The sequence below is a fragment of the Herpailurus yagouaroundi genome, unplaced genomic scaffold (assembly GCF_014898765.1).
Source record: "Herpailurus yagouaroundi ecotype Mexico unplaced genomic scaffold, PumYag 100, whole genome shotgun sequence".
Taxonomy (NCBI): Eukaryota; Metazoa; Chordata; class Mammalia; order Carnivora; family Felidae; genus Herpailurus; species Herpailurus yagouaroundi.
In genome coordinates, this window is record NW_024412391.1 from 592201 (window position 1) to 608605 (window position 16405).

A 16405-nucleotide genomic window follows, 5' to 3' on the forward strand; every position below is an offset into this window, starting at 1 on the left:
AGACGCGCCGCAGGCCCGCGCCGCCCGCCCGCCGCCGCAGCGCGCCCCCTGCCGGCCCCGGCGGCCACTTCCGCCCCGGCGGTGGAGGTGCGGCGCCCGAGGCTTCTGGTTTCTCGCTTACCCCCAGAGGCTGTATCATCAGAGAGGAGCTTAGGACCCATCCCCAACCCAGGGCTCGTTCCCGGGAGCGCCTTTCTTGCTGAGGGCCCGGTTAGCGGGCACCGCACGACGGGAGGCGCACCGGCGGGAAGACAGCCCAGTTTGGAAAGGTGGCGATCGGCGGAGTGCGAGAGCCAGACCGGCCGGAGCGAGCCGGTGCGTTACGACGAGTGACCGAGAGGCACAAATCTGCGACGAAGAGACGTCCGTCATTTGCAGACATAGCACTGTGGCTAACAAGGTGTAGCGGCTTACGTCTCATGTGGCCTGTGTTAGGACCAAAAGTGAAGTCTGCAGTCTCGGATTATTGAGGTTGCGATTTGCTGCGTCTGTGCTGATGAACAGGAGAGAGCCGAGTGTTATTATGGAGGTCGTGGGTGTTACAGTTAAGACAACCACACAATCCTGAGTTTCTAGCACAGCCCTCAGTTCGAACATGCTCGACGTGAATGAAAATCCTCCCGAGCCTGTATTTCAACAAATGAATCAAGTCAATGCCCGTAACGGTCAAAGTAACACTAAATCACAAAAGTATGAGAACCATCCCGTTGGGGCACCTGCTCTTGAGCATACAACTATCTTTACACTGGAGCTACACCTGAAAATCTATTTTGGTCAAGTGGTGAATGTTTGATAGTTAAAAATTAAAAATTGCTATTCTCTAAATGAGAATGTCGCCATAACAGAGTGAGCTTTTAAAAAAGAAAAAAAATACGAACTTCCCTGGAAACTCAGTTTTTATGGTTTTATTATTAAAAGCGTAGCAGTTAAAATGTTAAAGTTTGGCTTTGTAAGGCAAGAACAGTAACTTCTCACCCCTGGCAACTGCTGGATGCTTATGGCCAATAAACAGGTTCATTTACATCACCAAATAAGATACTTTCAACTGGGCTTCAAGGAGTAGCAAGGCTACATCTGCCAGTATAATATGGTAATATTGCCACCAATTATGTGTTTCTTCCTCTAAGAGGAACTGATTATGGTAAAGACTTTGTTCCTTTTTAATTGTTGGCCTTGATAATTTCTTGGGCAATGACAGCATTCCATTGAAGCAATTTAACTGACTAAAGTTTTGTGCACTTTCAAGAAAAGGCATGATACTTTCAGAAGCAGGTTTTAAGATGGTTGCACTCATTTATTTAGATTCTAAGTTGTACTATTTTTGTCTGTTCTTGCCACTATACATGGTGACCAGAAATAAATTTGTCCTTAAAGTTTGGATCTAGAAATGTGACAATGGAGCGATTTAATTACCTTTCAAGTTAAGAAAATAAAGTTCCGTCTGTAGCTTATCTTGTATGCACACCAATTTCAGCATCTTCCCTGGAGTAGAATCAAAGGAAGATCTTTTCAGCAGGAATCATGCAGGAAATACTGACACTCTTAAGGCACATCAATTTATGCATCAAGTTCCAACAAGCAAACTGCTTTCTATGTAATTAACCATTGGTTATTAGTAAGTCTTGCTATGTTGGTAATGTTCTTTGGGAAATACAGAATTAAGGCCTTATTCATTACCTTTGAAAAGCATAATAGCTGTTATTCCACCTTGTTTAAATATCTCGTATATGAACTGACAATCTCACAATCTCTTGTATGTCATATAATTTGTTACTGGCTGAAGAAAAATTATGGAAGTGGTCTTTCTGCTTGCAGCCAGTCATTTTTTGTTACATCTTTTTAAACTATGACCATTTTATGAATACAAAACTGAAGGGTGTAAACAAATTACAGTGTGTTTGTGTTCATAGCCTTTTACCGTATGTGTCCTGTAGTCAATGATAATTTCATGCATTGGTCTGTATGATTTTATATTTCATAAATATTTCTCAAAGTCAGATCCACTGTGTGAGACACAAGAATCTTTCACCAAGTAAGGAAAGTGGAAACATGGTTGAATTAATCTTTAATTCTCTTGGTTGTCAAATCTAAAAATTAAGGTTGATTCTTCCAACCTTGTGTCCAAAGGTCACACCATATACTTTGGGAGCGTATGTAACATTCTCATTAACCTTTTTGTGTATAACAAAATATAAATCCAGCAACAGTTTTTAGGAATGTTTTCTAAAATAAATCAATATTTACAATCCATAACTTCAGCAAATCTCAAAAATCCTTTCTCTTCAAATGCAGAAATGGTTATTACTCTATTGCAATTGTTTCTACAAGCTTTAAAAAGCATTAGCCTTCACAGATCCCAAACCATGAGGTATTATCTTATTAAAACCATTCTTGAATAGTTCGTTATTTAGAGAGAACGAATGTATTCTGGGTGTCTCATTTTATCTAAAAATTCTTTTTTTTCATTCTGTCTTTATACTTTTAATCATGACGCAAAGACGATTTATCATGGGCACCTGGGTGGCTCATTTGGTTAAGCATCCAACTCTTGATTTCAGCTCAGGTCATGATCTCATGGTTAGTGAGTTTGAGCTCCATGTTGGGCCCCGGGCTGTCAGCATGGAGCCTGCTTGGGACTTTGTCTCTCCCCCAACCCCTGCCCCTCCTGAGCGGTGCTCTCTCTCTCACACAAAATAAATAAACTTAAAAAAAAAAAAAAAAAAGGTGATTTATCATACATCTGTTGTATATGAGTTTTTGTCTTCGTGAAATTTTGAGGTAGCCATGTTGACATTCTGCTTTTTATTATTTTTTTTAGTGTTTATTTATTTATTTTTGAGAGAGAGAGAACACAGTTGGGGAGGGTCAAAGAGAGACAGGGAGAGAGAGAGAATTCCAAGCAGGCAGAGCCCGCCTCAGGGCTCCATTTCAGGAACAGTGAGATCCTGACCTGAGCCAAAATCAAGAGTTAGACACTTAACAACTGAGCCACCCAGGCACCGCCCCCCGCCGACATTCTGTTTTTAATTTATCCTCCTAATATGTGAAAAATTACCAAATAGGGCTTTTTGAGATTCACAGACTAAATGGAATTAAGTAAGCAGACATTAGTTTCTACATATTTTTTATAAAGTATTTTTATTTTATTTTATTTTATTATCTCTTTTTAAGTAAGCTGTATGCCTATCATAGGGCTTGAACTCACGACCCAGATATCAAGAGTTGTGTGCTCTACCTACCAAGCCAGCCAGGAGCCCTTCTACAGATTTTATTTAGTGTTATGAATGCCACTGCACCAAAGAATTCCACAGTAATTAGAATTATGATATAATCTAATCTATTATTTTGCCCTGTGTTCATATTTATATTTTTATAAACATCTATAGGCTCAAAAAAGATAACAGTGTTCTTTCTAAAGTTATCTGGGCAGGAATGCCTAGGCCTGGGTAGCTCAGTCGGTTAAATGCCCACCTTCAGCTCAGGTCATGATCTCACAGTTTGTGGGCTCGAGCCCCTCATTGGGCTCTGCGTTGACAGTGCAGAGCCTGCTTGGGATTCTCTGTCTACCTCTCTCTCTGTCCCTCCCCCTCCTCTCAAAATAAACATTTTTTAAAAATCTTTTTAATGTTTATTTTTGAGAGAGAGACACACAGTGTGAGCACAGGAGGAGTAGAAAGAGAGGGAGACATAGAATCTGCAGCAGGCTTCAGGATCCCATCTGTCAGCACAGAGCCCGATGCGGGGCTGGAACTCACAAACCGCGAGATCATGACCTGAGCCGAAGTCGGAGGTTTAACCAACTGAGCCACCCAGGCACCCCAAAATAAACATTTTTTAAAAATCTAATCATATGTACTTCAACTGACTGTTAGTACAACATATAAAGGACATCACCAGGGGCGCCTGGGTGGCGCAGTCGGTTGAGCGTCCGACTTCGGCCAGGTCACGATCTCGCGGTCCGTGAGTTTGAGCCCCGTGTCAGGCTCTGGGCTGATGGCTCAGAGCCTGGAGCCTGTTTCCGATTCTGTGTCTCCCTCTCTCTCTGCCCCTCCCCCGTTCATGCTCTGTCTCTCTCTGTCCCAAAAATAAATAAACGTTGAAAAAAAAAATTTAAAGGACATCACCAAATTTAGCTTTCCAAGTTACCAAGAATTTAGAATACCTAAACTTGAAAGTAGATATTCAGATATTAACAATAAATACAAGTGACATGGCATATTCATGCTACTGAAGATCAAAGCACCAATGGGACATGATAGAAATCTACCCAATTGTACGGTCATGACTCAAGTACAGGTCTAAGAACACCAGCAATGACACTGAGCAAGTATTCAGCTATTCCACCTTGCAATGGCCAAGCCCGGATGGCAGAATTTGGTCAAGCTCTGAGTCCAAAACCAAAGGTCAGCATGCCCCTGGTACAAGTGCATGTAGCTCGCGTCTAGGCATACGTGAAAGATCGGGCAACTGTGCAGTGATCAGATTCCTGGAGTTGTAGGTGAAAATTTCCGTAATTCCAACCACAAGAGATACAAACACGAAATGCTTGTACTACAGTAGCTGTAGTATTTCTGTGTTTCAGGGAGTTTCCAGGAAGGCTTCCTGGAGCAGGTGACCTGATAGCTGAGTCTTGAAGGAAAAACAGAAGTTACCAGATGTCCTGAGAAGGGAACACAGTCATTCCAGCAATGCAAAGTCCTGGAGGTGTGCTCAGCAAGGGACGTCCAGAGAACTCCAAATGGGGCAGTGCTGCTAGATGTTAAAATGTGGGATCGTGGGGAGGAGAGCACAGACGCACATGGTGAGAGAGGCTTGCAAGCTGTGAACTCACAGAAGCGACAAAAGAGGATGGAAAGAATTAAAAATGGCAATTACCAAACAGGAAGTAAACTAACATTGAGGGGCGCCTGGGTGGCTCAGTCGGTTAAGAGCCAGACTCTTGATTTTGGCTCAGGTCATGATCTCACGGTTTGTGAATTCGGGTTCTGCGTTGGGCTCTGCACTGACAGCATGGAGCCTGCTTGGGATTCTCTCTCTCTCTCTCTCTCTCTCTCTCTCTCTCTCTGTCTCTCTCTGCTCCTATCTCTCTCTCTCGCTCTCTCTCTCAAAATAAACTTTTCAAAAAGGGATATTTTTAAAAAACCTATCTGTAAAAACAAAAAACTAACATTGAACTGGTGATTCGTATTTATTGAGCACTTTAGACAATCATCTAATTGAATCCTTACATCAACCACATGAAGTAGATGTTGCCATTTTTACACCTCAGTTTATGTGAAATTTTACGTGTCTCTACACGTGTTGTGACACCTTTTATCCCGGACAAGTTTTTCCAGGATATTTGTCTGGCAAATAATCTGTGAAACAGAGGTAGTGTCTTCCTCTGGGGGAGAAGGCATATTTGTTTCTTCATTAGGATAATAAAGATACTGTCTTCCCCCGGGTCAGAATTTACACATGTAGGGGAACCTGGGTGGCTTAGGCAGTTGGGCATCCAACTTCAACTCAGGTCATGATCTCATGATTCGTGGGTTTGAGCCTCACGTTGGGCTTTATGCTGATCAGATTCTCTGTTTTCCTCTCTCCCCTCCCCTGCTGGTGTGCTCTCTCTCTCTCAAAACTAAATAAACACTTAAAAATTTAAAAATTAAAATAAAAATAAAGAAGTTGCACAAGTATGCTAGTATCACCCTCATAAGATTAGGATAGGACTGCCAGGTGAAATAGGATGCCCAGGTAAATTTGAATTTCAGATAAACACCAAGTGTGGACTGTGCAATACTTACACTAAGAGTTATTTGTTGTTTATCTGAAATTCAAATTTAATGGACATCTGTATTTTTACTTGCTAACTCTGGCAACTCTATGTTGAGAATTTCCTAAGCTTGCTGTCCCCCTGCTGTGACACAGAACCACACTGTGTACAGCAGCCACCTGAGCCACCTGAGTTGTCCGTATGGGTGAACTGATGGGAACGTGAAGCTTATGCTCTCTGCTGCTCTGTGAGTAATGAAGTCCCTTGTCTCTGACCCAGGAGTCTCCTGTCTTCTCCACCGTCTCTGGAAACTATAGCAGGCTAACTTGTGAATTTACAAATCGGATAAACCCCAGAACCAACAGTTCCTTACTTGACAACAATCCCCTATGGAGAAACACTGAGGTTATTTCTAATCTAATTAGACAATATTACTAATGTAAGCAATACTGTCCCAAATATCCTGGAACATACTTCTCTGTGCATAGGTATAATAAGGTCTGTTGGAAACTTTGCTAGAAGTAGAAATGTTTGTTAGGTCAAAAGGTATGTATACATAAAATGTTGAAGTATATCAACAAGTTGTAGAGGTCATATCCATAAAGGTATATATCCATGAGGTATAAGAGTATCTGTTTCACTCCCCACGTGAATCCACTGTATCCTGAACTTTTTTGATCTCTGCCAACCTGATGAGTAAAAAGTGAGATCTCATTTAGTATTACTTGTATTTATTTCTCTTATTATGAGTAAAGCTGAACATCATCAGCTTAAAAGCCTTGTGAATTTCCTTTTCTCTGAACTGTTCACATTTTAAGCATTTTTCTGGCTTGTTGGTATTTTCTCTTTTTTCAAGTTTTTATTTTAATCACTCAGTGCTCATCATGACAAGCGCCCTCCTTAATCCTCATCACCTATTTCACATATCCTCCCACCCACCTACCCTCTGGTAAGCATGTTTGTTCTCTATATGGTTTTTTTGTTGTTATTCTCTATATAGTTAACAGTCTGTTTCTTGGCTTCTCTCTCTCTTTTTCCCCCTGTGCTCATTTGTTTTGTTTCTTAAATTTCACATATGAATGAAATCATTTGGTATTTGTATTTCTCTGTCTTACTTATTTTACTTAGCATTATAGCATTATACTCTCTAGCTCTGTCATTGCAAATGACAAGACTTCATTCTTTTTAAAGGCTGAATAATATTCCATTGTGCACATACACACACACACACACACACACACACACACACACACACACAAACCTAGCTCACATCAACCAATGAACACTTGGGCTGCTTCCATATCTTGTCTATTATAAACAATGCAGCTATCAACATAGGGGTGCATGTATCTCTTTGAGGTACTGTTTTTGTATTCTTTGAGTAAATACCCAATACTGTGATTACTGGATCGTTAGGGTAGTTCTAGTTTTAACTTTTTGAGGAACCTCCATAATGTTTTCCAGAGAGGCTGCAACAGTTTGCATTCCCAACAAGCATGAAAGAGGGTTCTTTTTTTTCCCCACATCTTTGCCAAGCCCTGTCGTTTCCTGTGTTATTTTAGTCATTCTGATGGGTGTGAGGTGATATCTCCTTCTAGTTTTGATTGGCATTTCCCTAATGATAAGCAATGATGAATATCTTTTCATGTGTCTGTTGGCCATCTGTATTTCTTCTTCTTTTTTTAATGTTTATTTTTGAGAAGGGGGGGAAGGGGAAGGGACAGAGAGCCAGGGAGACACAGAATGTGAAACAGGCTCCAGGCTCTGAGTTGTCAGCACAGAGCCCAATGTGGGGCTCGAACTCACGAACTGCAAGATCATGACCTGAGCTGAAGTGGGACGCTTAACGAACTGAGCCACCCAGGCACCCAGGATCTGTACTCCTTCTTTAAGGAAATCTCTGTTCATGTCTTCTGCCTATTTTTAAACTGGATTGTTTGGGTTTTGGCTGTTGAGTTTTATAAGTTCTTTATATATTTTGGATACTAACCCGTTATCAAATATGTCATTTGCAGTATCTTCTCCCATTCCATAGGTTGCTTTGTAGTTTTATTGATTGTTTCCTTTGCTATGTGGAAGCTTTTTATTTTGATGTCGTCCCAATAGTTTATTTTTGCTTTTGTTTGCCTTGCCTCAGGGGACCTATCTAGGAAAAAAGTTGCTAGGACTGATGTCAGAGAAGTTACTGCCTGATCTCTTCTCCAATTTTTATGGTTTCAGGTCACACATTTAGGTCTTTCATCCATTCTGAATTTCTTTTTGTGTATGGCATAAGAAAGTGTTCCAGTTTCATTCTTTTGCACGTTGCTGTCCAATTTTCCCAACTAATTTCTCAATTAATTCACCATGTAGTTGAGGGTTTATTTCTGGGTTTTCTATTCTGTTCTGTTGATCTATGTGTCTATTTTTATGCGAGCACCATAATGTTTTGATTACTACACCTCTGTTAATGATTTGAAGACCGGAATTGTGATGCTTCCAGCTTTACTTTTCTTTTTCAAGATTGCTTTGGCTATTTGGGGTCTTATGTGTTTCCAAACAAATTTTAGGACTCTCTGTTACAGTTCTGTGAACAATCTGTTGGTATTTTGATGGGCATTGCATTAAATCTGTAGATTGCTTTGGGTAATAGAGACATTTTAACAATATTGTTCTTCCAGTCTGTGAGCACAGAATATCTTTCCATTTCTTTGTGGATACTTCGATCTCCTTCAACAGTGTTTTATAGTTTTCAGGGTACAGATCTTTCACCTCCCTGACTAGGTTTTTCCTAGGTTTTTTACTATTTTTGGTGCAGTTGTAAATGGGGTTGTTTTCTTAATTTTACATTCTGCTCCTTCATTATTAGTGTATAGAAATGCAACAGATTTCTGTATATTTTGTATCCTGCAACTTTACTGAATTGTTTCTCAGTTCTAGTAGTATTTTAGTGGAGCCTTTTGTGTCTATATAAAGTATCATGTCATCTGCGTCTAGTGAGAGTTTTACTTTTTCCTTACCAATTTGGATGCCTTTTATTTCTTTTTGTTGTCTGATTTCTGTGGCTGGGACTTTCAGTACTATGTTGAATGAAAGTGTTGAGAGTGGACATCCTTGTGCTATTCCTGACCTTAGAGGAAAGGCTCTGTTTTTCCCCATTGAGAATGATGTTAGCTGTGGGTTTTTCATAGATGGCCTTTATTATGTTGAGGTAGGTTTCCTCTAAACCTACTTTGCTGAGGGTTTTGACCATGAATGGATGCTATACTCTGTCAAATGCTTTTTGTGTCTATTGAAATGATCATATGGTTCTTATCCTTTCTCTTATTGATGTGATATATCATGATTGATTTGTGAATACTGAACCACCCCTGCAACCCTAGAATAAATCCCACTTGATTATGGTGAATGATTTTTTAAATGTATTTTTTTATTTGGTTTGTCAATATTTTGTTGAGGATTTTTACTTCTATGTTCATCAGAGATATTGGCCTGCACTTCTCTTTTTTGTGTGTGCTGTCTTTATCTGCTTTTGGTATCAGGGTAATGCTGGCCTCATGGAATGAATCTGGAAGTTTTCCTTCCTTTTCTATTTTTTGGAATAGTTTGAGAAGCACAGGTAGTAACTCTTCTTTCTTTTCTTTTTTTTTTTTTTTTTTGCATTTATTTATTTTTGAGAGACAGAGAGAGACAGTGTGAGCAGGGGAGGGGCAGAGAGAGGGAGACACAGAATCATAAGCAGGCTGCAGGCTCTGAGCTGTCAGCACAGAGCCGGACACGGGGCTCGAACCCGTGAACCGTGAGATCACGACCTGAGCCGAAGTCGGACGCTTAACCGACTGAGCCACCCAGGCACCCCACTATCTCTTCTTTAAATGCTTGGTAGAATTCGCCTGTGAAGCCATCTGGTCCTGGACTTTTGTTTGTTTGGAGTTTTTTGATGACTAATTCAATTTATTTCTTGGTTATTAGTCCATTCAAATTTTTTATTTCTTCCTGTTTCCATTTTGGTAGTTTTTATGTTTCTAACAAGTTATCCATTTCTTCTAGGTTCTCCAATTCATTAGCATATACTTTTTCATAATACTCTTTTGTGATTGTTTGTATTTCTGTGGTGTTGATTGTTATTTCTCCTCTCTCATTTGTGATTTTATTTATTTGAGTCCTTTCTGTTTTTTTTCTTGGTAAGTCTGGCTAAATATTATTGACTTTTCCAATGAACTGGCTCCCGGTTTAATTCATCTGTTTTATTGGTTTTGTTTTGTTTTTTAGTTTCCATATCATTTATTTCTGCCCTAATCTTTATTATCTCCTTTCTTCTGGTTTTTTAGGTTTGTTGTTCTTTTTCTAGCTTCTTTAGGTACAAGGCTAAGTTGTTTATTTGAGATTTTTCCTGCTTCTTGACATAAAACTGTATTGCTATAAACCTCCCTCTTAGGACTACTTTTGCTACGTCCCAGAGGTTTTCAGCCATTGTGTTTTCATTTTCATTTGTTTCCATGTGTTTTTTTTTATTTCTTCTTTATTTCCTGGTTGACTCATTCACTTAGTAGCATGTTGTTTAATTTCCATGTATTTGTGGTCTTTCCAGATTTTTTCTTGTGGTTGACTTCTAGTTTCATGGCATTGTGGTCAGAAAAGATGCATGGTGTCACTTCAATCTTTTTGAATTTGTTGAGACTTGTTTTGTGGTGTAGTATGTGATCTATTCTGGAGAATGTTCCATGTGCACCAGAAAACAATGTGTATTCTGCTACTTTAGGACAGAATGTTCTGAATATATCTGTTAAACCCATCTGGTCCAGTGTGTCATTCAAAGCCATTGTTTCCTTGGAATGCCTGGGTGCCTCAGTCAGTTGAGCATCTGGCTTGATTTCGGCTCCAGTCATGGTCTCATGGCTTGTGAACTTGCCCCCAACCCCTCATTGGGTTCTACGCTGACTGTGCACAGCCTGCTTGGGATTCTCTGTCTCCTTCTCTCTATGCCCCTCCCCTGCTCTCTCTCTTACTCTCTCTCTCTCTCTCTCTCTCTCTCTCTCTCTCTCAAAAATAAATAAATAAACATTTAAAAAAACCACATTGTTTCCTTGTTGAATTTCTGTTCAGATGCTCTTCCCATTAGGATTCCTGAGTGGCTCAGCTGGTAAAGCATCTGACTTTGGCTTAGGTCATGATCTCATGTTTTATGAGTTCAAGACCCATATCAGGTGAGCTCAAGCCTCATTTTGGGTCAGCTCAAGTCCCGCATTGGGTGAGCCCCACTTTTCTCTCTCTCTCTCCCTCTCTCTGTCTGCCCTTCATGGGATTCTCTCTTTCTCCCTCTCTCTCTCTCTCTCTCTCTCTCTCTCTCTGCCCCTTGCTCACTTGTGCCCTCTCTGTTCCCAAAAAATTAAAAAAAAAAATGGGGTGCCTGGGTGGCTCAGTTGGTTAAGTATCTGACTTCGGCTCAGGTCATTATCTCGCAGTCAATGAGTTCGAGCCCCATATCAGGCTCTGTGCTGACAGCTTAGAGCCTGAAGCCTGCTTTGGATTCTGTGTCTCCCTCTCTTTCTCTCTCTGCCCTTCTTCTACTCATGCTCTGTCTCTCTCTCAAAATAAATAAATAAATAAATAAATAAATAAACAAACAAACAAACAAACAAACATAAAAAATTTTTTTCAAAAAAAGGAAAGAGATGATCTGTCCATTAATGTAAGTGAGGTGTTAAAGTTCCCTACTATGACTGTATTATTATCAATCAGTTCTTTTAGTTTTGTTACTAACATATATATTTGAGTGCCTCCAAGTTGAGTCATTTTAGTGTTTACTTTAAAAAAAATTTTTTGTTTATTTATTTTTGAGAGAGAGACAGAGACAGAACGTGAGTGGGGAAGGGACACAGAGAGAGGGAGACACAGAATCCGAAGCAGGCTCCTGACTCTGAGCTGTCAGCACAGAGCCTGATGTGGGGCCTTAACCCACAAACTAGGAGATCATGACCTGAGCTGAAGTTGGAAGCTCAACACCTAGGTGCCCCACTAGCCTTTTTTTAAAGTGCATTTTGTCCAACACAAGTACTGCTACTCCACCTTTCTTTTGACATCTATTTGCATGATAAATATTTCTCACTTTCAACTTGCAGGTATCTTTGGGTCTAAAATGATTCTTCTGTGGGCAGCATATAGACCGATCTTGTTTTTTAATCCATTCTGTCACCCTACGTCTTTTGATTGGAATGTTTATTCCTTTACATTCAAAGTGATTATTGATAGATATGTATTTACTGCCATTTTATTACTTGTTCTGTGGTTGTTTCTGAAGATTTTCTGTGAATGTTTCTTGTCTTTCAAGGTTTGCTGGTTTTCTTTAGTTATATGTTTGTATTTCTTTCTCTTTATTCTTGTATATGTATTAGTGGTTTTTGATTTGTGGTTACCATTAGGTTTGTATACAACATCTTCTACATATAGCAGTCTATATTAAGTTAATGGCCATTTAAGTTTGAACCCATTCTTTCCTCCTTTCCTCCCCATTTTTTGGGAGTATGGTATCATATTTTACATCCTTTTATTTTGTGAGTTCCTTGACTGATTTTTTTACAGAAATATTTTATTTTACTGCTTTTGTGTTTCCTACCTTCATACTGTCACTTTTGGTCCCTCCTTTCCACTCAAAGAGTCCCTTTGACTATTTTTTGTAGAGTGGTTTAGTGCTCATTAACTCCTTTCGTTTTTGTTTATCTGGGAAACTCTTTATCTCTCCTTCTGTTCTCAATGATAGCCTTGCTGAGGTAAGTATTCCTGGCTGCAGGTTTTTCCCACTCAGCACTTTTAATATATCATGTCAGTCCTTTCTCGATTGGAAAGATTCTGCTGAAAAATCCACTGATAGCCTTTTGGGTTTCCTTTGTATGTAACTGTCCTCTCTGTCTTGCTGCTTTTAATAATTTTTTATTTATCACTACATTTTGCCACTGTAATTACAATATATCTTGGTGTGGATCTGCTTCTGTTGATTTTGTTGGGGGTTCTCTGTGCCTCCTGAATCTGGATATCTGTTTCCTTCCCCAGATTAGGGAAGTTTTCACCTATTATTTCTTGAAATAAATTCTCTGCCCCCTTTCTCTCTCTCTTCTTCTGGGACTTCCATGATATGTTATTGAGTTTCCCTGTCTATTCTCATTTTGCATAATTATTTTTTCTCTCTTTTGTCAGCTTGATTACTTTCCATTCCTCTGTCTTCTAGATCACTGATTTGTTCCTCTCCTTCTTCCAGCCTAGTGTTCATTCCATCCAGCATGTTTCTCCTTTCATTTATTGAGCCCTTTATCTCTGCTATGTTATTCCTTATCTCTGTGTTAACGGTCTCACTGATTTCTCCACTGTTTTCTCAAGTCCAGTGAGCATCCTTATGATCATTGCTTTAAATTCTCCATTAGGCATGTTACTTATATCGGTTTCCCTTAGATCTCTGTCATGGCCTTGTCATATTCTTTATTTGGGACAAATTCCTCTGTCTTTTCATTTTGTCTAAGTCTCTGTGTGTCTTTCTCTGTGTTAGGAAAGTCAGCTATGTCCCCCGTTCTTGAGGGTAATGCCTTTATTAGGAGAGGTCCTGTAGTACCCTGCAGTGTAGTGTAGGGCTGGGAGTGTCTTCGCTATGTGCTACATGTGCTCTGCCGTTGTGTCCTGGCCGCTTGGTTCTTCAGGCCAGTCTGCAGAGGCTCTCTTTGCCTCTTGTGGGCAGTGTTTAGTCTGTGGCCTGAATGTGGCACATTTTAACTAGGTGTGCTCTTGTGAAATGAGACTTGTGATCACCACCGCTGGAACCAAGCCTTGCAAAACTCCTGGGTCAGTAAGTGCAGTGTTGGCAGGGGTTTAGGCCTGTCTTCTGGGGGAGGGACCCACTGTGCTGGGAACGAGGCAAGTGTAAATCGGAAGGGCAGCTCCACCAGAGCATGAGGGGGCGGGGCTTGGTGTAAGCAAGTTAAGTAGTGAGTGTCAGCCACTGTGCTCCGTGCTTATGGCTTATGACGAGGAGCAGAAGACGTAAACTGTGCAGGCCTAGTTTCTTTGTTTCCAGAGCGCTTTCTCCATGAACGCTGCCTCTCTGGGACACACTTCAAGATGAGCAACTAACCTCCCCACTGTGTGCCCCAGGTGCTCACTGACTGCTTCCATGTTGTATGTCTATGGGCTGTTTGCCCTGCCTTCTCTCCAAGAGCAGCCCCGTGTCCTCCAAGCTCACGGAGCCAATCACGCTAACCTTTAAAACTCCAAGCTTTAAGTCCCACTGAGTTGCAAGAACTCACAAAACTCAGGCCCTCTCGCTTTCCAAGCCAATTGCTATGGGGATTCGTGTGTTCCGTTGAGCGCTTATGTGTCTCTCACTCTTTTCCATGACTGTGGCTCCTTCCCCTCCACAGTGGTCAGGATCTGTCTCTCTCCCAAGCCATGTCTCCACACTTCTATGTGGCCTTGTCTCTACCTTTATTTGTGGAGATTCTTCTGTCAGACCTCAGATCAATTTCTGGGGTATTCAGGATGATTTGATAGTTATTTAGTTGTATTCGTGGGACGAGGTGAGCCGACACTCCTCCTACTCCACCATCATCTTCCCCTCCACTATGAGTTGTTGATATTTTCTTATTGGGTTGCACAAATTCTTTATATAAATTAAACACTTGTTTTTCTTGTTATATATACTTTACCTAGTAAAGACGTCTGCCATTTTGCATCTTGCCAAATAGAAATTTAAAATTTTTGTGTAAACGTTTTCAGTGTTTTGGTGAACACTTTGGTTTGGTTTTGATGCCTTGCTTAAAAAGGCCCTCCCCTTGGGGCGCCCGGGTGGCTCAGTTGGTTAAGTGTCCGACTTCAGCTCAGGTCACGATCTCACATTCCGTGAGTTCGAGCCCTGTGTTGGGCTCTGTGCTGACAGCTCAGAGCCTGGAGGCTGCTTCGAATTCTGCGTCTCCCTCTCTCTGCCCCTCCCATGCTCATGCTCTGTCTCTCTCTGTCTCAAAAATAAATAAAAACATTAAAAGAAAATTTTTAAAAAGGCCCTCCCCTCTCTGTTTTTTGGTTTTGTTTCTCCAATCCTTCACATTAAAAAAAAATATATATATATCTTTTTAATGTTTGTTTATTTTGAAAGAGAGAGAGAGTGAGCAGGAGAGGGGTAGGGAGAGAGAGGGAAACAGAATCCCAAGCAGGCTCCACACTGTCAACGTGAAGCCCAATGTGGGGGTCAAACTCACCAACTGTGAGATCATGACCTGAGCCAAAATCAAGAGTCAGAGGTCCAATCGACTGAGCCACCCAGGTGCCCAAATCCTTCACATTCTTTGAAGAAGACTTTGTGAAAGAAACAATGACTCAATACTTCAGCCTCCCTTTGGAAGCATTTTGTATCATCTCTGGGATCCTTGTGGATCACTGGCATTTTCACAGACAAAGTATTTACTCAATTGGCACACTTGTGGGATTCTCAGCATTGGTACAGTACAGGCTACCATGAGACTTATCAGAGGAAACTCTTGATCATATCTGGGGTGCTGCAAGTCCCAAGGGACCTCTCTCTGTCCAACTTTCATTATTCAGGAAACAGAAATTTTCACATCACCAAAGCAAAACACAGCCACAACAACAAAAGTCATTTAATTCAACAAGATGATGAGGCAACCACAGGGTCCCAACGCTTCCACATGACCTCTTTCTCCAAATCCACATTTTGTAAATTCATATATGGATCTGAGGGAGTTATTTCGGGAACTCCCTATTTGTATTATTGTTACATTTTCTTCGACTATAACAGGTAGAGAGTCTTGAACTCACATATTTTTTTTTTATGTTCACCACGACTCTCAGAAGAGCTTCCTCAATGTAAGATTAGCAGTGTCAGATCTTTAGAAAGGAAAGGGGGTCGCCTGAGTGGCTCAGTCGGTTGAGTGTGTGCCTTTGGCTCAGGTCATGATCTCACGGTTCGTGGGTTTGAGCCCCGCATCGGCCTCTGTGCTGACGGCTCGGAACCTGGAGCCTGCTTTGGATTCTGTGTCTCCCTTTCTCTCTGCCTCTCCCTGCTTGTGCTCTCTCTCTGCCTCTCAAAAATAAAGAAATGTAATAAAAAAAATTTTAAAGAAAGGAAAGGGTAATTTGATTACCAGGTGATGCATTTTTGCCCCTTATGGCAAGTAAGGCATGGCTAATATGATCTCCAAACAAAACACTATGACAGGGGTCTGTTAATGTGTGACTGAGGATCAGACTGTCACATTCGCCCTCAATTTCTAGATTCAACACAGATTCCTCCATTCATTCCTGTTTGGAAAACAGGATTTTGCCTCCTGCTTATTAAGGAGAAAACAACCTTGTTTGCCTATAAGTGGCGATTCAACTCAGACTTCAAACTTGACAAATATAACATTACAATCTTAGCTGCAGTTTACAGTGTGTTTTCTCCTTGGGGGTTAATGTACCCTGGCCACCTCATTTCTAGCACCTACTGGAAACAAGAACAGTGAATAGGGGTGCCTGGGTGGCTTAGTCAGTTAAGCATCCGACTTCAGCTCAGGTCATGATCTCATGGTTTGTGGGTTCAAGCCCCTCATCGGGCTCTGTGATGACAGCTCGGAGCCTGGAGCCTACTTCGGATTCTGTGTCTCCCTCCTTCTTTACCCCTCCCCCGCTCAT